Source organism: Rousettus aegyptiacus, unplaced genomic scaffold (assembly GCF_014176215.1).
Source record: "Rousettus aegyptiacus isolate mRouAeg1 unplaced genomic scaffold, mRouAeg1.p scaffold_m13_p_10, whole genome shotgun sequence".
NCBI classification, from domain to species: domain Eukaryota; kingdom Metazoa; phylum Chordata; class Mammalia; order Chiroptera; family Pteropodidae; genus Rousettus; species Rousettus aegyptiacus.
In genome coordinates this window covers 15,965,777-15,989,710 of record NW_023416285.1, presented here as the reverse complement: position 1 = coordinate 15,989,710, position 23,934 = coordinate 15,965,777, and the positions used below count along the sequence as shown (strand labels likewise).

At 34.2% G+C, this 23,934-nt stretch overlaps 1 non-coding gene across 1 annotated transcript; it reads right to left on the bottom strand.

Annotated features, from left to right (window-relative positions):
- Positions 1-1,060: 1,060 nt before the first annotated feature.
- On the bottom strand, positions 1,061-1,179 carry LOC118608933. Its single transcript, XR_004953223.1, has one exon. It is a non-coding gene; the product is annotated as a 5S ribosomal RNA (ribosomal RNA).
- Between the last annotated feature and the right edge of the window lie 22,755 nt (positions 1,180-23,934).

Sequence of the window (23,934 nt, the reverse complement as noted above, 5' to 3'; positions counted from 1 at the left end):
ATTTAAATGACTATTGAAGAGAGCTACACTTAACTATGTGACATCAGAAGTAATGTTTGGGATGACAGGTGGAAAGTCAAGAAAAATTTTAACAATGTCAAAGATGTCAAAAATGGAACGAATATTCTTGATATTATAGTGGAGGTAATATAACATACTAAATGAAGTCATGTCAGAAATATTGAAGAATCCATTAAGGCATCATGCATTCTGTTACTTAAAGGCTTTTTTCCCATATCTGATATTCTATTTCTCTATGATACTATAATTCATGTCAATATCAATAGGAAGCATGCTTTAATCTGTTAAGGTATAATCACACTTATTTCAGAGGTTTGTTTGGAAAAGAAAATGATATAATACATGTGAAAATGCCTAGGACCATGCATACACATAATAAGTATATTTTCAACATATCTTGGAAACAGCATAATATTTAAAACAAAAAAATGTGTCTTCAGAGTTATTACAGACTAATAAATCAGTATATTATTATTTATCAAAAGTATGATATAAATGGCTCAGAAGTGAAAACATCTCTTTGGACTAGAGATGTCAGAACCAATCTCGTGCAGACTGGACATAGGGTGGTGAGACTAAGCTCTGGGTCCTCATATGGTCACCTCTGTTTGGATGTCCTTCAAGAGTCCTGGCATTGTCCAAAGCACAGAAACTCCCATATTCCCCCAAACTTGTCCCTCCTGATATGTTCTCTGATTTCAAAAATGGAACAGTTATTTATCCAGTTGCCAGAAGGTGTGATTGTAATACTGATTCCTTTCTCATTCTCTGATTCTCATTGGTTGGAGTTTTCAAGAAGCCATTCAATAAACAAAACCATCTTTTCCACATATTTTCTGAGCATATAGAAAACTAAAAAAAGTTGTGAGATAGTACCCCAAACATCATCTTCATTACTATTAATTTCTAGGTGTGAGTTGAGTTAAACCCATTTAAAACCATATATGCCTTTGAGTTAAACCGCAGAATTAAACAGACCTAACCACCAAGTCTAGAAAGCATATTGTTCTGTTTGTTTTTTTTTTTATTTTATTTTTAACCTCTATAGCACCTGGTCTTCCTAGGGGGTCACCCATCCAAGTACTAACCAGGCCCAACCCTGCTTAGCTTCTGAGATCAGATGAGATCGGGCACATTCAGGGTGGCATGGCCGTAGACTCTGATTGCTTTTTTATTCCTTACAAACTATCTTGCTTAATATTCTTCAGTGCAACTTTATATGCTGGTTGTGATTAAGTAGAAATTTCATAGCAAAGAATATTAGAGTCTTCATGATATAATCACTCCTCTAGATTCACCTTCATACTTTCTATTCCAGCAGCAAGAATCTCTTTAAGATTAAAAATGAGGTAAATATTCTCTTGAATCTGGGTCCTTGCGCATGTACTCATTTTTCCTGGAACAGCTTTACCCAACTCGAGGCCTCATTACTGCCTCTTGATCTTCAGTTTTTTAATCCAAATATTATGTCATCCCTGAAACTTCTAGATTCTTAGGACTATGTGTTCTTCCTATGTCTTTCTGTAGCACCCTATAATTTACATTATTATCCAATTTAATCACGCAGTTTTAATTGCCCCTATACTGATTTGTCTGATCTACTTCACTTTAAGTCTTGGAGGTTATCTTACGTGTCTTATCCTTTTAGACCCCTAGTGCCTACCTAATACCTTGCCTCATATAATAGATATTTAAAATATATATGGAATGCAGAAATATAGAAATCAGTTTTTAAAAAAAACAACTTCAATTTGTTGTGAGAGCAAATTTCTCTCATGTACATGAAAAAATATTTTGTAAAGTCTCGCTTGTGATTTTACCATGGTTGCCAATAATTTTCTTTGTATCCTCTGCACCTAGCACTTTCCCTATATAGAGTTTATGTATAATAAAGGTGCTTAAATAAATAAATGAGTGACTAAAACATTCAGTCCCATAGTTTAAAAAAGTAACATAAAGTAAGTTATCAGAGCATAAAAATTCCCTATTTCAATATTGTTCTTTTTGAGCCAAATTAGCTTTCTGAGTCACTTTGTAACATGCATTTCTTTACTCAGTTGAAAATATGCATGCTGCAAGTTTTAAAATGGCCATTCCTTTCTATTTGTCTTTTGCTCCCCATAAATTAGGCCAGCACACATCATTTCTACGCTACCTAAAGCCAAACTCTTAAGCTGTTTCCATTATACATCCATTCCAATGGAAATAATGACTTCATTTACCACAGTGTCAGAGGCCAGTGTATCCAGATCGGCTGCAGCTGCATTGTTTTATAACAGAAGATAATGTGATCCCCACTGTAGTTACAAATGTGATTTCCTCCGAGTTCAAATACTCTTAGAGCTAAACTGTGATTTGATGTCTAATGGTCAACTCATGTTCTGGGGATTAAGTTAATTAAAACAGTTGCCCTACTCTATTAAAGCTCCCTGTAGACTAATTATTAAAGTGCCAAGCACCATTACAGACCTACAGCAATTGAAAGTCACAAAGGGAGTTGCTTATATTATGGGAACTCCAGAACTCGGTAGATTATCGCCTGTAGTAAAAGAACGTGCACACTGAGAAGCAGATTACCTTCTCTACAGCCACTGAGCTATTATAAAATGTACAAAGGAAAAGCCAAATGTACAAGCATTTGGATTCATAGCCTTTAAAATCTGCCATTTCCAAAGCTAGTCAAATATCAGAGAAGTAACTTGCTGAAGTGCACAGAGCTCTGTTTAAGGTCTCAGGAGCATAATTATGAGTCCAAGATCTCCCTCTAACTATCTGGGTAATCTCTGATAATTCTGCCTTGTTTATAAAATGAAGAGCATGTACGTGATCAGCAATTCCATTTTAATATGAGTTAATTAGAGCTTTTACCAAACAAAATCTTCAGACAAAAAGGTACAGGGGAGTAGCATGAAGTGGCAAATGCAAGGCCTAAACCTCTAGACTGCTTCCTCTTCAGAAATCTCCAAAGAACTTGCCTTCACAGAATATACTTTAAAAACTTTTGTATTTTTTACTGGTGCAGAAAGCAGGTGCTTGTTTTTTGCTTTCCTTAGTCAATCACATAGCAATCATAAGAAAACAAATTTTTAAAAATTAATATGCTTTTCCTTAAAATGTGTTTTCTTTCCACAGCAAGTCAATAATAGCCACAATAATAAATCAAAAATGTTGATACCTGTACTAAAATAATGAAAAGAACATCAGTAATAAAGTTAGACTGAACTAGATTTTAATTCCAAATTTAATAGCTCTATGGATTTAGGACATATTGCTTTTCCCCTTGGAATTTTGGTGTACACACACACACACACACACACACACACATCCCAAGTCATAGCTCTGTTGCCAGGATTTAGTAGGACACGCTCACTCACTCACTTGTCATCCAGTGGGCATTTAAACTTATTTCCCCTCCACTTTTACAAAGCAAAGAGATAATCTCCTTTTTAGACTGTGCTTGATGTGATCAGACGTTATTTTATTTCTGAAGGCCAGGCTGTGGTTCAAGGCATTATTAGAAGGGTATGTGGCACTTCCTATTGTGTTCTGATAATAAATGCCATTATCACAGGTAGAGGAATACAAATTTCAGAGACCACTGGGATGAAAACAATCAGGGCAAGGAACTGGGTGGTTTGTATATAATTATTCTCTCAAGGTTATCTATGAGCTATCCCAGCCATCAAATATTTGGCTACTCATACTACAAACAGTTGATTTCCAAGGCTGCACGCCATTAAGATATAAGACTTAGATTTTTTCATTTTAGATATGTCAGCACAAAAATATTTTTAAAGATCAGTCTTCTATATTAACTTTCCATTTATGTAAGTTTAATATCAACTGGTAAATTATTGTTACTTGTCAGTCATCAAATCCGTTTGGGAATCATTTTGTGTAGTCCATAAATCACTTTGTAAAATCACTTTTCTCACAAGAGTTAACAGCAATATCTATTAGAAAGCAGCAGTTCTCATTATTACTCCAAGAGGTCCTAGGGCATCAAAGTATATAAGCTCTGGCAGAGCTCATTCATCAAGGTAGGAAATCTGTTTCCAGCATAAAAACAGAAGCTAAGACATACCAGAGACCAGTGTTTGAGTGAAATAAGTAGGAAAAAAAAAAGCAGGAAGAGAGTTACAGAGGGAATAAAATATAATTTACCTAAAGTTATATGTGTGAACTGACTGATATACTGATGCATATAAACAATTATGATAAAACTGCCCTTTAAAAATATTCAAAAGTAAATAGCTTAATTTACAGAGTTCTATATTTAGAAAAATAAAAGAAAGCTAAAATTGTGTAAAAGATTTTTAAACAGATTATTCATTTATTCTGATGACAAACCTCAAAATTCAGAAGTTATATCCAATAACATTACTAATTTATTGATGATGGATGTGCTATAAGATTTACTAACAAGATAAGTTAACCTGTATCTGTAAACATAAGCTAGAACAACCTTAAGATTCATTTTGACTGAGTTTTTCAATCAAGTGAGCAGCAGGGTACATTTATTTTCTAAGAATAATGGGTAGCAGAGTCACAAAAAAATTAATACCCATAGTTTCCAAGTGGATATAGTCTAGGATGCTGGTTCTCGAGAGTAACAAATAAGATGACTCTCAGAATCTACTTATTCGTTCCTCGGCTTTAAACAAACAAAAAATTGGGGGTAATTTCAGTTCTTTTCATTATCATTAAAAAAAAAATCTAATTATCCAAATTGGTCATGTTTTAAAATATGAAAAAAATAAACAGATCCAAAATAGCATCAGCACCTTCAGCCAGGCAATTTGACAGTAACATTATTATTAATCATTAATAAGGCTTTTACTCAGCCATGGCCTATCATTTACTTGGATTGATCACATTAACTGACTAATTGCTATCTATTTAAAACTACCATTATAATAGACAAAACTGTTGATCATTGCTACATATGCTGGTGGGATAACTTGATGTACCATCTGTAATCTCCAAAATATGGAATAGAACATATCATACCCAATAACTTGATTCTTCCAAACCAGGGAAATATACCTGTATAATCATTTGGATTTGTTGGATAACAAGGAAAAAAAAGAGAGAGAGAATACTAAACTGGCTTATTACCTATCATAGACCTATTGCTTTCTTTCAAATTTGGTTGGAGCTCTTCTCAAGATGCATGGGAAGTTCAGTGAGCTTCAGAGGTGGTCTTGCTGTGAAAGATTAGATGGGATTTTGACATCTGTGGAGACCAGTAATTCCAGAGGTAGTCCCTGGCCATGTCTGTTGGCATTTTAGCCCCTGAATGAGACCCTTTCAATGTCTAGCATGACTGCCATAGAAAGATTCCTACTTGTAAAAGATCTTTTTTATATGGAAGCCTCTCATCTTCAGTGTGACATCATAAATCAGCATTAGCATCAGGAGCCACCAAGTAGAGAGGATTTAGAGAGCTGTGTTAAATCACCACTCAAAATTTTACATAAAGCACTTAGTAAATCACAAAAATACAACAGAGTTATTTCATGATAACACAGTAAATAACTATCAGCACTGCTATAAATCAGCCTGTGGCCTATCTGTATTTTTAGACCTAAGATTTCCAACATGAAAGACTACCACTTTACCTAAAATGTTTCCTGGTTATTAACTGGCTAGCAACACCATTACGAATTACAGAGAAAATCATTTTAGAATAAATGTGCATGGAAGGGCAATTTCAATGTTTGACAGCAATTACAACCAAAGCATACTATATTTTCTCACTGTCGAATGAATACGAGCGGGAACACCTTCAGTACTGCTGTTTTATTATTATTATTCTAGCACACAAGACATTAGCAGTATTGGGCAACTGGGTTTTGATCACAATGGCAAAAATCTAGTTTTCAGCTCGAGGCCATTGCTTTCTGAAAGAATTGCTCAAAGAATAATAGGAAGCAGAGAATGCTCAGTACAATTTGTCCCCAGAGCCTCAATCTCTATCTGTTTCTCTGAAAGTCTGTCTCTCTGTCTCTCTCTCTGTCTCTCTCTCTCCACACACACCCAACTGCTCTCTCCATACCTTCATTTTCCCAGATTGCTAGGATTTTATTATTTTTAAAAAAATGTTATAGTATTTAAAAATATATTTATCTACTTATTTGACTAATTTCCAATTTAAGTTATAGAAAAATAATGCATTTCCTTTATTAAACATGTATTTGGCTATGTAGCTAAATAATCAATTACTAAACCAGTAAACAAAATAATAAACTATAAAAATCAACAGACTCTTCAGAAATATAGCAAAATTAAGAATTTCAAATTTTCATGTGTTATCCATTACACACAGAATGGCTGAGCAGAGAGTAGTTGTAACCACAACAAAAGTACTATTTGATGCAAATAGGAAAGTAATTATTTAAAGAACATGAAAAGATATAAAAATATATCACAGCTATATTTAAAAAATATTTAATAATACTGATTTTTGAAGCAGATTTTTCTAATTGTAACTAGTGTGACAACTACCGTAAATGTATAACTTACAAAGTAAAATGACAATCCAGACATTGTTTGAGAGTGCATGGCTATGATACAGTGAGCAGCTGAGAAACCACCGCAGTGCTGAGATTATGGAACTTGCTGGAATCCACCCTTTAAGATGCTGGGGAATGATGTCCAAGACAAAATGTCCTGAAGGTGGTGTTGAAAGTTCCTTGCCTCTGCTGAGCTGACCATAAAGCTCTGCAGGATCCCAGAACTGGGGAAAATTATTATGCTATCAAAGTCTAGTGCTGGAGAAGCCACTACGAAGGAGTCACTAAACTCTGGAAAAGCCTCTCATTCTGCAGGAGCCTCTGAGAAAGCATACTGGAAGCAAGAACAAAAAAAAAAAAAACAAAAAAAAAACCAAAAAAAAAAACCTCCTTTCTCCACATATAAGTAAAATCGTATGGCATTTGTCCTAATCTGTTGACTTATTTCACTTAGTATAATACCCTCTAGGCCCATCCATGTCATTGCAGATGGTAAGATTTCATTTTTTTTTTTTTTATGGATGATGTTGCACACCTGAAATGAATATAAAACATTGCATGTCAACTCTAATTTAAAAATAAAAATTAAAAAATTAAAAACCATTTCTCTTATACTATCTCTTGACTGTCCTCTCCTAACAAAGGTTAACATGGACCAGCTGACAAGAAAAATAGATATATTTAAAGAGCTTCGCTCCATTTTCTCACGGCCAGCAAATGAAGGGTGAACTTGAAAGCACAAGGAAACAAACATAACTGACACAATACTTTGAAAAAAAAAAAAAAACTGAAAAAAATATAATTTTATTAAAGATATGAAAAGAGTGAAGGAATTATCCAGAAAGGAGTATTTCCCGACAGAGGGAAGCATGTGGGAACATACCTGGCATTACTGAGGAACAGCAAAAGAATCGACACAGCTGGAACAGGCTAAATTTACAACACATTTTTGAGGTAAAATAGAAAGATTTCTTTCACGATTTTTGTCTCATGTCTTGATATATTGTTATCAGCATTATGAAAACATTAAAAAAACCTGATTTTTCCCTCAATTTGTTGACTATCTAAAATTAACAATGATAAAATAATCATATATTGAATTCTGAAAGAGTCCATCTAAGAATGAGTAATGGATTGCTTATTTTTCACAAATAAGTCAATATTAGAAAATAAATTTTGAAACAAATATTATCTGAAAATCATATCATTCAACTTTTCAAATTTATTAACATGATATTATGAAACTATATTATTATTTTAATCCCAATAAGCTTGTGTTTGAGGTCTTATTCTCTGTGTTTTATTTTAATTAATTGATTTTTAAAATTTGTTCAAAAAAGGGTTTTGGCTATTTTGATACTCTTACTTTAAGAATGTATTCAATTATTCATGTTTAATTATATTTTATTGTCGTTTTTCTTTTCCTTAATCTTCTTTAACTTTATAACCAATATATTTAATTTCTTTTATTCTGTGTCTTCAGTAATGAAAGTGTTGAATACTATATTATTCTAGATATACATCTTACCACAGCATATAGATTGTAATCTATAAAAATTCTATCATTGTTATGTTCTAGATATTCTGTGATTATGATTTCTGTTTCAAGTACTTGTGGAGCAATTATTATACCTCAGATCACATCCTATGTGCTTTTCGTGCATTATTTTATGAATGCATATAAAATTCCTATGAGTTCTGGGTTATCCTCATTTGGCATATGGGTAAAACTCAATCGCACGAAGTTGCAGAACTTGTTTATGCTCATACTCTTAAAAGTGTTACAGTCAAGCTTTAAATTCAGGTCCACCCAACTCCAAAGCCAATATTTTCAATCTTCGAGGTATTCTTTCTGACATTGTTTTGAATACCTAATTTCTGTAATGAAAATTATTTGTATTTTTATATTTTCTCATGGTTATGTCTGAACCATTAAAATCATACTTTCTGTCTACGCCATGCTACCCTGAACAAGCCCTATCCCATGTGATCTCAGAAGCTACGCAGGGTTGGGCCTGGTTAGTACTTGGATGAGAGACCACCTAGGAAAACCAGGTGCTGTAGGTGTAAAAAATTAAAAAATAAGGGATTGTAAACTAACAAGATCCTTGCAATCTGTGAGGTCAACCAAAGGTTGCCTTGCCTAAACATAAATAAACAAATGAATAAAATAAAATCATATCTTCCTTTGCAACATATGTATGTGATTGAATTTTTATTTCTCCTGAATTCTGGAGAAAAGCCCTTTCACACTTTTACTGTGCTGTTTGCCAGATGTTCTTTGCATTTTACAAACATCTATAATGTATTTAGTATTTTCATCAGTCTTGAGATTAAGAAAAAACTCTTATATCCTGGCTTGTAATGTGTTAACCTTTGTGTTAGAGTGTTTGAAAAGACTATGACCTACTGATTTCACTTTTTAAAAATTGCCTAAAATTGTAAACAAACAATTGTTTGTTCGCTTGTTTTAAATTAAACATCGTTTATGAGAAAATTTTAACTTTCTCTAGCAAAATCAAATTAAATTTGGTGGTGGTAAAAGATGCTTAGCTGTATATCACCTTGTTAGAATAACATAAAATTAAGAGCTCATTTTCTTTTGATATCACAGAAGCTGATTTTACCCATCTAATCTCTAGCTTAAAAACTGAGAAAACACATGACCTCTTTAATTAGCCCAAATAATTTTTAAGATGAACATGACAGTTAAGGCATTAAAACTGGATTCAATTTGCTTAATAACTATATTGCTGCAATTAGAGTACATTTAGGTGTATATATAAAGTGAATATGTCTATATATGTGTAGTATAACCATATAAACAATAAAAATTATATGTCTACATACAATTATATATGTATAACAAAAATCTCTTTCACTAAAAATGTAGGAGGAGGTAGATGAGAGACAACTCAAGGGAAAAGGAAGCCAGAACAATGTTAATAATTTTTTTTTTTAATTTGGACCAAAACAATAATGTTTTTCTTCAATTATAAACTTCTTTTTCCACAAAAGGGAACAAAAAGAGCTTGTTCAAATTTTTCAAAATATGTACGCTAGATGTAATCTCAGAGATGATGTGTGGGATAATTGATCCATTTCACCTAAAAAACAACTGAAGCAAAAATGAAGGTCCTATTTTTTTTTTTTTGCCAACCATAACGAAAAAATTGTTTGTTTAGTTGTTATGAAAAGTCATTTCTTGCTTATCTTCAGAGTTTTTTCCACACTGCTTTACACCATAAATTTAAAATACTATTAACAATAAGAGCAATAATCATAAAATAACATAAAGCAATCATAATGTCTAGAGGAAATCAATCTTGAAAGACTCCAGAAATAAAGAGTTTTGAAGTAAATTTTGAATTGAACAAAAGTTCTCCAGGTGAACTGAGTTTGATGAGTTTTAGGGGAAGGTAGGAGAGCATCTCAGGTTGGAAGAAAGGTACATGCAGAAATATGGAGGAAGGAAAGAGCATGACCGTTACACAGAACTAGAATTAACTTAGTAAAATCGCAGCTGTTGAGGGAGGATGTTGGAATTTTTTTTTCTTTTCTTTTTTTTTTTAAGTTTGAGCAGGTTAAGTCAGAGTAAATCCCCTACCTAAGATAACTAAAGAATGTACTCCCCTGCCAGATCTCAAAGTGCTCCCCACCGGAAAGCAACTGTTTAGATGTTTCACACACAGAGGTCAATGATAGTCATTCGTGTCTACCAAAAGAGAAGTAACAGACAAAAGAAGATGTTAGAGAGACATCCAGGTATATTATGTAAACTCTAGATGCTCTCCTATTTTTAGATGATTGAGACAGAAAAGGGGAGAAAGGAACAATAAAATAGCAGACTCCATCACAACCATAGACATACACAGATATGCAAACACACACACAGCAGTGGACTAAGTAAAAGAAAGGTGATGTGTGTGCATATGACTGGAATTTTAACTTTTCATTTCATTTTAAATAACTGAAATTGCTATGGAAGCCTTCTGACTTGTCAGTAACAAGAATAGAGACACACAGAATATTACCCAAATATCAACAACAAAAAATAGGTTCATATTTTCACATGACCAAATTAAGAACATTTAAAAATTGGGTTACATCTTCAAGAACGTACTGTCTTCAGATTTTTTTTAAAGCAATTTATTTTTTCTCCTTTTTTTTTTTCTTTTTTATTTAATTTTTTTTTTTTTTTTTTTCTTTTTGGTGGGAGACAGTTAAAAGTGAGAAGACTCTGTGAATCTGCTCTTGGAAATTTCAATAACACTTAGATGCTCTCTTCAATTTTCCTTTCAATTTTGACCATGAAGACAGATGCCACATATTCTATTCAATTTCTGTAAGTTTGCTTTTTCATTTTTTGTAGCTTTTGGCATACCTTCAGCTGCTAGCTTCCTCCTAAGTGCCTAGTTTAGCACAATTTAGTTATTTTTCCATCTGTTCTTATACCTTTTTCACTTTTGCATATTCAGCATGGTATTATGGGTAAAATGCTGGCAAGACCAGCATACACAAGATCTTAAAAAAATAGAGATAATCTTTGTACCTAACAATTTTTAAAAATATTTTTAGTCCTTAGGGATTTCAACCATATACATAAACAGCAAGACATCAAAGCTGTAAATGTAAAAAAAAAAAAAAAATTATACAAAATAGCTTTTCTTATTTATGGACTCTGAACTCAAAACAAATATTGAGCCAACAGTGAAATACTGAATTTCATACTAATTCTCTCCCCTCTGCTTCATTACCGATTGAAGGCTTTGATAGTGGAGATAGTGTTAGAACCATCCATTAATGATTATAATTCTCAAAGAGCTGACATAATTCTATGCTGAAATCAGATTAAATTGACACATTTTGAACCACAAACCAATTACAGAATTTCACTGATCTTTATTTACTTAAAAAGCTTTTCCTACCTACTCATAAATTATTTTTCAATGTTCTGTTTTGTACCAGAATTGGCATCAAATATCATTTGATGTGCCAGCTGCTAATTAACTAAATAAGTAATATGTTTTCAGTGATTAAAAGACCTAACTCTTTATTCAAGTTGTATTTGCCATTTTATTTATTTATTTTTATTTAAAATACACCTGGTAGTGGGAGAGTCCAAAATATAGATTTCCTTCCTGAGCTTGAAAGAGCTGTATTTCATTATGAGGTTAATAGCCACCTAGGACCTTCAAAGGCTATAATTTCTAAGTTTAAGAATTTTGTGAATTATGAAAAAATCTATTACTTAGCAATGCTCGAGCCAAGAGAATGAGCACAGTATCCGGGAGCATACATTCTCTGGTGCATTTCACTGTGGCCTTCATCTTTGAATTATTCTCACCACTTCAATGTGATTATTGACTGAATTTGCTATTCTGTCAAAGGCCAATTTCCTCTGCAGTCCTGTGGGAAAGAAGACCTAATATTCAGTTAATTACATTTGTCCTATTAAGCCTGAAAATCTCATTGACTCTCCAAGTTCTCAATTTCTATTGCTCATAGGTGAGCGTATTGATGTGCCTTACCACACTCTGCAATCTCCACTGCAGCTCATACTGTCATTCAATTGTCCCTAATTTAAAAGGAACCTTAAATTCAGCTCTGTAGAATTACAGGGGTCAGAAGTTATGAACATGTTCCTGCTCTTCTGCCAGTCTGTGTTTTAGTTTGTAACCTATGTCTCCGAAGATGTCAGTCATGTGAATTTTCTTCCCTTAAAAATAGTGTTTTACATGATTTAAGGATTTACAAATTGCTCGCACATATATTGTCATTCTGTCCTCTAAGTATCATTAATATCCCAAACTTACAGATAAAAAAAAAAAAAAAATGGAGGCCCAGAGAGTCAAAGTATTTAACTTAAGTCACTCAATTTACAAATGTGGCACCAACGTCGTATTGCACATGTGCTATTTCACAATTTCTCATTTTTTCCAAGAGGTACATGGAGGGCACAAACGCCAAAGCCTGAGTGGCAATGTGTGACTCCTAGCTCTGGCTCCTTACCAGATGGGTAGCCTTAGCTGGGTTGCTTGTTCTCTTTCTGCCTTAATGTCTACCTCTGAGATTCGAGAATAACAACAACATACCCACTATGTAGTATTGTGAGGTTAAAAAGAGCAAGATATTAAATTCAAAGCACTATCCTTGCTCTACATAGAGTTAGCTTTGATTATTCTCAAACGGAGTTCCCTTCCAATACTAAACTAGAATCATGCTAATAGCTGAATAGCATGGATGGCTCTGACTTTCTAGATTGATGAATACATAGCATAGCTGGACTTCCTTGAAAAGTGGGAATTTTGCAGGTAAAATTTTTTTTTTGTTCTGTTTTGAGATAAGTAGTCTAATTTAAATGCATCCAATACATTACAGTAGTTTTCCTGTTCTAGTTGCAAAAATCAGATAATTAGCACAGCTAATTAATTAAGTCATAAGACATGCTTCAAAGAGCACTTATAAACAAATAACTTGCAAAGCAATGATTGTTAGACTTCTAAATGATGGTCAAAGCTCTAATAGTGAAGGAGGTTTAGACAGTCCAATTTGTTTTTGTTGATGTATGTTACTTGTTTATAAAACAGAGGTTGGATCAGATGTGAATTAAATGACTGTATTTAGTTTCACAAAAGTATAAGAATAATAAATTATTTTCATCAATCGTTTCTTGTTCTTTTTGATCTATAAGGATGAACTTGCTCATTAGTAATTTTCTAACATTACAAGGCATTGGCCCAAGGTTGGAAAATCATGGTCAAGGTAAGGGTAAATTTTAGGAAGAACTGCTAAGCCGTATGTCCATTCATTCAATGCCACAGAGGAATAACAATCATTCCATATTTGCCTTATATAGAGGCTTACCATGACCCAAATGTCAGTTCTGCTACTGTGAAGATGTTCGAACTGTGAGAAGTTGATTCACTTCCCTAAACCTCAGTTTACTTGCTTACAAAATAGACAGTGGTACTCATGTCAGAGCACTATTCTGAGGGTTAACAATGAGATGAATATATAAAAGATTAGACACAGTGCCTGGCACATAAGCTAGGTATTTTATATACTTAGCTATAACTATACAATTTTTAACATTTTTATTTAACTTGTTGATATCTGGAACATTAATGTTACTAAATATTATTTTTAAATTAATTACATTTGAATTTCTCAGTCAAGATTATGCTTCTATAAAGCTAGAAATTGCAAAATATTTTGCAAGGCTTATAAGGAAAAGGAATAGACTCTGCTGCTCTCTAACTCCAATTTTCTCTCCTCTGAGGAAATCGGTTCCAAAAAGTTTAGCTTTTTCTCCTGGTCTTTATGTTACCACATGAAGTACATTTACTGTTACTTCTTGATTTCTCATTTTGTGTGATCAGTTTACTTATACAACTTAGTTTTGTGAGCAAACTCCAGTTTTCCCCCTCTTTCAAAATTCTTTGCTAGGACAATAGACAGTGTCCACATAATATTAACAGCTTAGCTGTGTAAAGCACTATGACTACATTTAAATTTTTAAAAAAATTCCTCAACATTACTCCTTGATTGTATTGAAACATCTTTTTCAGGCATCTCTGTCTCTTGCTCCCATCCAGAGTGGTTGCTCCTCTTGATATAAAACTCTGATCCTGTGCAAGTCTCTTTATTATCGTTCTGAGGAATTTCTTTCACCTCTCTTCTGTGTTGGAAAATCTTTTCTGAGTCCCATTTCTTTTTCCTTGGTTCAGCTCTCATCAGAGGGAAGGAGTGGGTCCCTTTGTATCTTCCTAAGAAACAGTACTCGAGAAATAAAAGCACTGAGAACTTGTACAGATGAAAATGCCTTTATTAATGTTTGTCTGAATCTGAAATTATTTGAATGGAAGCAAGCCCCGTTGTCTTTGGGATCGCAGTGCTATTGAGAAATCTGATGCCATCTGATAAGCACACTTTTCTAAATGACTGGTTATCTCTTCACAAATACATAGAGGAAAGTTTGGACCTTGGGCGGGTCTTCTAGCATCCATCTCACTGAACGTATTTTGAGTTGTAAAAATCTATAATTTCATGACATTCAAACATGGGAATTTTTAAGATAATTTCTTCAAGTCCATTTTCTCTCTAAATTTCTAAATGTCAAAATATTAGGTTTTCTGGACTAATCCTCTAAATTTCTTTTTATTTTCCTATTTTCCATTTTTTTTCTGTTATTTTTAACTTCTGAGAGATATTATGAACGTTAGCATCATTTTTCAACTCTTTCACTAATTTTTTTTTTTTAAAAAAACATTCTATTATGTGTGTTGAACACCTTTTTGGGTCTCTGAACGGTTTTTTTGGTGTGTATTTTGTTTTGTTTTGTGCTTTTCATTCTCCTTTTCTTCTTTCATGGTTATAATAGTCCCTCTTATTTTTCTGAAGACTGTACTATCTTTTTTTCTTTTTCTTTTTCTCTATTATCTCTACTTTAATAGCTTTTATTTATTATTTTTTTTAATTTGGTTTATCCAGGTCCTTATGGCATGTTAGCAGTTATATTGCTTTGTTTTAGTCTGCTTTTTTGGTTTTGTTTTTATAATCTGCTTTGTTTTATTCTCCCTTTGTCCAATATCTGTTGATTCACGGCTGTCGACTCACATTAAAGAGGTAGGAAACAAAATGCTAATTGAAGTCTCTAAGTTCATTTGTAGAGATTGTTAACTGGTGTACTTCAGTCTAGAGAAAGCTTGATAATTTTATTTCCGGCTGCCCATCAAGCTTCTCTATATGTAAGTTTTTATATGGAGTCGGGAGTTTCATCATAAAGGAGTCACCCAACCACCTGCCTGGAAATTTTTCCTGCAGTGGTGAAAGTGGTTGAGGGATGACTTATGCAATAAAGAGATTTCCATTACTCCCAGATTTTGTTTCTGATGTCCCCACCCTCAAATGTGTCTAATGTGCCCAAAACAAAGTATTGCTAGTTCAATGTCACAAATAAGTAAACCTAGGGTTTGCAGTAGTTTGGTGCCGTGAGAGGTGAGGGTCAGGGACTCATTAGGGTGGTGGGGGAGGGGTTGAAAGCATCCAACATTTCTTTCTCAAATAGTTGAAAAGTCTCCTGTCTCTAGCCCCATCTGTACCACTGACTTCTCAGGTAAGTGGAGCCCCAGCTCCCATTCCTGACGTTATTTGACACCAATCATCCTGCTTCCGGTTCTCCCCTGGGCCAACTCCCGGGATCTCTTTCCATAAAGTCAGTTGCCACTGATCTGTCTACATTGCAGCTTTTGAAATGTTGTGCTGCTGTCTTCCTTTTCTTTTGATTTACTTATCTGTTTGTTTTTAATTTAAGTATGCAAGTAGAGGTGGCATACAATCTCATATCGGTTAAATTAGTTTCAGATGTACAATACAGTGATCAGACATTTCTGTGCCTTACAATGTCACAGTGCAAACTTATCACACTATTGCTGACTATATTCCCTTTCCCCTTATCACTCGCGCCCACCTCTCCCTTCTGGTAATCATCCCTGTGGTCTCTATACTGCCTTCCTTTTCATTCTATTTGTCCTCCTGGCTTTATCCCTTTATTTATCCGCTTACAGTACATTTAATGAGAGGCAGGAGGCGTAAGCATGCACAGTCAGTAACAAAATCTGATAAATATTTTTTCCAGTATAAGAGAAAAAGAGCCCATTAAGGAAATTAAAAAATATAAATGCCACGCCCACTTTTATCAAAATGTGGCACACAAAACTTGGTGTCTAGATGCTTTGTGCACCTCATTCCAAACAGTGGGAAAGTTCCATTTCTATAAAATCCTAATCACTGAAGCACCAGCTAGAGCAGCTGCCAAGAGGAAATGACCATTATATGAAATATTGGTTTGGTCATCACATAATGACATACAATTTAATGAATATTTCCCCAAAATGCATGAATTGGAATGTTCTTCATGTAGTAACGATTAGGTTTTTTGGATTAATCATCTAAATTATTTTTGTTTCTCAGCATTTATCTGTTGGCACTTTCATAAACTCTGTTATCAGCTGGAATACCACACAAAGAGGAGTGTGCTTGTAAAATGATGCCTCCCTCTGGTCTCAGCTCCTTGCCAAAACCTCATTTTCCTGATAATGAAAATGAGGCATCTGATAAGATTCTCTGATAGTTTGCAGAGATTAACCAAGATAATACACATGACCACACAAAGAGCTGTTCAAATACAACACTTCCATCTTACTGTGAAAAGGCCCAGCTTGGATGTTTTCCCCTTGTCCTCCTTGATTTCTTGGTCTTCAGAAATGTGTGTAAAGCAGTGAACTTCCCTAAAACAACAGCCTCCTGGCTTGGCTTTGGTATAAAATCTCACTCTGTGTATCTCGTCACGGTATTGAACTAACTAGCAAGGCGGCAAGAGAAAGTGACAATTTCATATGAGACTCAATGTGTTGAGATAAAGTGCCTGTCAGAATCCCATTCCCTAAGGGAAGAGCAAAGCCTGCACATCAGAAAATGAGCAGTGTGACATGCTGTACTCCAGGGCGAACTGGAAAGGGCCAGGCCAGCTTCTGCCCCAGGTGTTCACACGTGAGGCTCCAGGCCAGACTCCGAGGTGGGGCAGGAAGTGGCAATCCTTCAGGGCTGAACCGGCACCCAGTCATGAATGGTTATGATAATTAAATGACTCTGTCTTAATATTTTTATGGATAAAGTAGGGAGGTAATTATTTATCCAAATTTTGTACTACAGCATATTATTCAGTCTAGGAATAGATCTTAACATTTCACATAGTATGAATTAGATTGAAAAGCGATTTGAAAAATGAAACCTTTTAATTGTGGCAGTTAATTATCTTGTGTTTTCTTCTCTGCCCTCCTGGATTTTTCTCACGTCGCCCCCGCTCCCTCCTTCCTCTCTCTCTGCCTTGCTTTCTGCCTCCTCCCCCACCCCCTCAAATCTGGCTTTCCAGGCATCTTTCGGGAGCGCAGAACAACCATGTGTGACAGTTCTCAACAACTTTAATTCAGACTTTTCCCTGTTCACATATTAGATTAAAGCTCAGACACTGGCACAAGCACAGTGTGAACTCTCTGTCAAATCCTATGTGGTTTCTCTGACCAAGATATAATTAAATTATATCATGAATTGGACAGTAGAAAGGCTTGATGAGAGACCTGCGGTTTATTTTTTTTACTTCAGTTATATTCTTTTTTTTTTTCTTTTCTTTTCTTTTATAGAAGGAACAAACTGCTGGAGCCAGATCTCCTAATTACATATACAACTCTCCTTATTAACTCGTGTTTTGTTTATTCACTCCCAACTAAGAGCCAGGTTCTGTGCTAGGCCCCTGCTAATAACCAAGAACAATAAGATGTTTCTGATTTCCAAGATCTTACCAGCAGAGTCAGGATTTAAATGAAGGAATCTTTGGAGTATTATCAGTACTTCACTTAAGAGTCAGTCAGTACAGGGTTCTATGGTTGCAAATAGAAAAACAGATTTTTATCACTGAGTTTAGGAAGGATTCATAAAGGAGGTCGGGCCTGGTTTGAATGTTTATATGAAAGTATTTCACCAGATAGATGGATTCGGATAAAAGCATGAAAACTATGAAGTTTGTAGATATGAAAGATCTTTGATCATTAGAAATAAACTATATTTAAAGCATTTCTGGAAAACACATGTTAATTGTCTCCACATGACTGGAGATTAGAGTGGAACAAAAAGGAGACATTAATTACATGGAGTCTTTTATGCCACGGGAAGGAATTTAGACTTTATTCTGTGGGCTCTAGGGGGCATGAGATGGGTCTTTATGCAAGACAGGGTCACGTTTAACTGCATGTGAGGAAGATCACTCTGACTACAGAGTGGCGGATGGTTTGTGAGATATGGGAAAAATTGGAAAAGGGGACAGTTAGATACTTATGGCAGTAAGTCAGGCAAGAGATAATCAGGGACTAATGTGAGGCCGTCACAAGAGACAGCAAACAAAGGGGCTTAAGAATGATGAAAGTGCAGAACGCACAGAAATATTGGAAAGAGAGAGAGAAGAGTAAAGGATTGCTTTTAGGTTACTGGCTGAGATTAGAAGCACAAAGAGAACAACGAAAAAAAAATACTGGTGGCTTCAGTTTTCAGTTTTAGGCATGTTCCGTTTACCAGTATTCCACTCTTCTTTACCTATTTCCATCCTTTTCCAAATGCCAAACAGACTGAAGCATGGTTTTTTAAATCCTGGCTCCATTTCCTAGAAGCTGTGTTATTTTCAGCAACCTTCTTAGTATCTCTGTGCTTCAAGTCATTCATCTATAAAATAGAATAAATTATAGTACTTAACTTATAGGTTTATTTGCAGCTTATTAGTAGGGTCTGGCACACAGTTAGAACTAAAAATGTTTATCTTTGCTGCTGTGTTAATATTATTATTATATCGTCATTATGCTTGGCTAGCTGCAGAAAGAAAATAGAACTGATATAACCACCATCCTGAGGTCTCAATTGCTGTGTTTTCACTCTCCACATCACAGTTCCAAGATTAACCTCTATAAATTGTGTTTGTATCTCTACAAACTAAATTCTTAATATCTTATTGGCTCTATTTTCTCAAACTTCATGCATTTACATAAACTTCCCCTTGCCTGGAATCCTAGAATAAATACATTTTCGTCTCCCCTTCTTGCCGCTAATCCTTGTCTTTATGAATTCTCTCTTTGAGGGTCAAAATAAAATGATATTTCTCTCAAAAGTCCATTTTGATTTATCTATTCAAATATCTTCATGGTTTTATAATCAATACTTACTTTTCTCATCTTTTAAGGCATTTATGTTTCCATTGTATATTGCCATGTATCACATACAGATGTGCACCTTTAAACGTATACATATCATCCACCCCTCAGTGTCTTGACAGCAGATCACATGCCTTAGAATCTTTGTTTTTTAAATCACTAGAGATAATGACCATAATGCCTTTTTTCATAATAAGAATTTAATAAATATGTATTGAAAAAAATAAATGCACTATTTAATAAAAGGATTAGCCACTAAATTCTAACCAGAATGAGTACACATTATTAGATTTTAAACAGGTTTGAATTAAATTTCTAAAATAAGGAAATTACAAGAGTCGGGATCCAGATGAGGTCTATATGCCTTTCAACCCTGTTTTCTGTTTTTTTGCTTTGTTTTGTTTTTCTATTTTGTTTCAGATGCTGGGGAGAAGGGGAGGGTTATCTTCAGAGTTATATATTTTTGCTTCTGATTTTAATTCTGAGTATAAAATATTCTAATCCATTAACACAAATTGTTAATTTAAAAATAATTTTTGCATTATATAAAAGAGAAAAAATATAGAAATAAAAAGAAAGAACACAAATATGTCAGAATAGGGATAACAAAATAATAAATGACTGAAAAGATTAAAGAAACAAAAACAATTCTGGAAACAATTTCAAAATAATTTATATAGAAAACGCTAAACACGATGATAATGTCATATTTATTGTACTTTTACTCATGAATAGTTGCTCAAATATCATAAACAATGTATTCAATGACGCTTGGAGACTCTGTTCTTATTAACTTCTATAACCTTGATTTGTGGAAATATTTTAACATTTCATGTAATGCCATTAGTAAGCAGAAGTAATTCTAATTCATGAAAGTAGGCCAGAAAGCAATCGACCCAATCAGACTCTAGGATTCCCCTATGCCATTTTTTAATTAGGAGTTCTTGAACTTTTCTCTAGTTTTAAATTTCACAGATCTCTTATATGATAAAAGTCTGCTTCTCTTAAAAAAGTAACATTCTGTGAGACCCAGTTCTTGTGACGATCCTCACAATGCAGGTCCTTAACTGTTTAAACTGAATTCTATTTGATATCTGATTGCACCAAAATAACATCACATTTTTTTCTCAGATGATTTTCATAGATGAGAATTGGCAGACAAATTTCTACAATGCTATATTTGACATGTTCCTTTCCATCTTCTTTCTTTTTTGTTTTGTTTTGTATTGTTTGATTCAGGGTAAATTATTCTATTCTGAATATATTAGTATATATCTACTAAAAAAATAAAATACTTAAGTTTTACTCTAAATATTAGTCATTATTTTTAATTGTAAGCCATAGTCTCAAGGATATTAATGACCATGAATGAAAAGGAGGAAGTGGGGAAAGAGAGAGAAAAGGGAGAGGAGAAGTATCATTTACAAGCTTGGAGAAGTCAACAAAATGTGTGAAAAGCAAAATGGAAGAAGGAGGAAATGGGAGAGAAAGGCAGGGAATATGAGAGAAGGGATCCTAATGGGGTTCTTCACTTTGGTCTTTGGAAAACTAAGACAAAGTAGTTTAGAGAATGGAATAATGTTGTAAGTGGCAAATTTTTTCTACCTACTTTTTCAGCTGGCTACCATGACTACTCACAGCTATATTTCAAGATAATTGATGATGATAACAATGACAATGACAATAATAAAAACAAAATAAAATTCTTTGAAAAATATCTCTCTTCCTGTCTCCAATGGAAGTTTTCTTTTGAAAAGAGCTCAGAGTTATCACTACTTAATGTATAAATATCTTATGGAAAATATATAAATAAAAGAATCTTGCAGCCAGAGAGACTTCCAGAAGCATCTTCACATGAACTCTGGGTACCTTGGAGATTAAGAAGACAATTCTAATCAATTTAAAACTAACTAATGCCTAGTCCCTAGTAGAAGCACCAGCCAAGCAGAAATGAAGACAAATAGTTTCTTCCTCTGCTCACCACATCAACTCCTCTTCCAGAATTCTCCATAATGGTTATTGTCCACCTCACCAGAAAACAGTACAACCAAGTTTTGATATATTTCCCTTCATTTAAATGTACTTAATTTTCTATTTGACATGTACTAGTTATAAGACCTCATGAAATCAAAGCTTTTGTACCAATGAATAAAAGCTTTGTACCTTTTGAGTGTTTTTTTTTTTTAATCCCTTCTTTCTTCCACAAATAAATGAATGGAATAGGCCAGCTGTCAGAAAACCATAGCACTTGGGCCAAATTCAGCCTGCTGCCTGTTTTTGTGTGCTCAGCAAAGAAGAATGCTTTTACATTTTTAATGACTGGAAAACAAAAACAAAAAAACTAAAATAATAACACTACATGACAAATGTAAATTATATTAAATTTAAATTTCTATTTTCATAAATAATTATTAGAACATAGACATACTCATTTATTTACATTTTGTTTACAATCTGAGCAGCAGAGTTCGACTTTCTACAATGCTGAGACCATATGACCCACAAAGTCTAAAATATGTACTATCTGACCCTTTACAGAAAAAAAAATGTGTTGATCACTTCCTTGTATAGACCCTTCATATAGAGCTCTGCAGTACTGAATACCCTTATCACTGATTTCTATGCTCCCTAATGTTTTTCTCCATAAATCCATCTTCTGTAGAGCCAGCAGAGTGATCTACCTAAACTCAAAAATCACTCTTTTCATTAAAATCTTCCATTGACTTACCACAAACCATAAGACAGTCCAAGCTTCATAAATTGGCATAGGAACCATTCATGAATCAGTTGATCTCCACACCACTCCTGTCCTCCACAGCACTCCTGTAGCCACACTATGAACAGTAACAAATCCTTGTTTAGGGAAAAAGAGGAGCCAAAGTTGTTCTCTGAAACTACCCATCCTAGTGTAAAAAGAGTGAAGAAAGGGAGAGACAGGACACCCTCCAGAGTAAGGGCAGAAGAAGGCCCTCAGCATCACAGGCAAGACACCAGGCTTCTTTCTTTGAGCAGCACAGCAAAGTGTAGCCACATCAGTAGTAGATTTACTGATGGTGATGGCCCTGCCAGTCACGGATAGCTGGCAGCATTCAACAACAAATGGAACTGCTGTATTTAGTGAAACTACATTTTTCTAGGAACTACCAAAGGTATTGAGAATGAAACAGAGAACTGTGTAGTCACAGATAGAGTGTCCATCAGACCAGGAGAAATACACTGGTGATATGAGCTCAGGGTCCCCTAAGAATGCAAAGAGGCAGCCACTGTTCAAAATGTGGCGTGCCAAGAAAGACTTCCTGGAAGAAGTGACCACGAAGCAGGTAAGTCGGAGCTAGTCAAGTTATAAATGGTGTTCCAAGCTGAAGAAGCAATTTTTACAAAGGTTTGGTATCAGACTGAGGTGTAGGAACAAAGCATCTGTATATGGAAACATTAAAACACGCTCATCTAAAGTAAGAGTCTGTGCTTTATCGGCTACCCCAGAGTTCCTTTTCCTGAGATTTTCTGCTGCTGTGACCAAAGCCGAACCTGTCAGTACCTGGCATTGATCTAAATTCGGAAACGAGCTTCTTGCTTCTCTCTACCCAAAACACAGTCATTTGCAAATTAAAAGCAAAAGAGAATTAATATTGAAAATATACATCAAAAAAGAGAGTGTGAATTAAAGATTCCACAGTGGGGTGTGAACACTAAAGAGTTTAGATTCAACTTTAGCAAGTCCTTTTGTGGGACTCCAGGAAGCATATGGGAAGATCTAGTAGTTGCAATTCCTTTGCTGTTCTTGGTAACAAGATTGAGTTATTTTTTATGAGGTTCTGAAAGAAGTGACTATGGCATTAGTATATTAAAGAGGAATGAAAATCTGCGGAGGTTGAACAAGACATTCTAAAATTTCCATGACATTTCTCAGAAGTCTATGGCTGTCATTTCATGAGTGAATAATGGAGTAATGAGGTAAACTTTCCTCTTTTGCTTTTGTTCCAATGAAACACTCACTCAGTGTTAATGCCTCATTTACTGTTATCTTCCTGTGTGTTTCTGATCATTTGCAATATTGTGCTTCCATATTTTGGGGGGTTTTTTTGTAACATTTCATTTGTTTTACACAAATTGTCTAAAACTAACAGGAAAAAAGAATCTTGTAGTGGTGAAACTATTAAATGTACAAGAAAGACTACTGCAATAACTTGGTTCAGAAAAGCTGGCCATGTTGGGTTTTTTATTTTTTTATTTTTTTTTTATTTCGCTGTATTAAATAGAAAAATTCATAGAAATGTCTGAGTGTAACCACTGGCCCATAGTAATCATTCAAAGCGTGCAGTTGTATATTTATCCAATATTTTTTTGTTTTTATTATTGTTATTTTGAGGTTTTTCACAGTGTAAGGAGCACTATAAAATATCTGATTCACTAAATATGACTTATAAAGCTGTGCAGTTTTTTGTAATGTGTTGAATCAGGAGAAGAAATATCTTACGGAATTACATTTTTTTTTAATTTTTAAAATGATTAATCAGGAAAATAATAGATCAATTTAAAACTCTTATTAAGACAAGTCAAATATGAAATAATCCTGATACAATAGTATTTAGAGAAAAAAGTATACGGGAAAAAGTACTGTACTCGGGTTGGGATTGGAA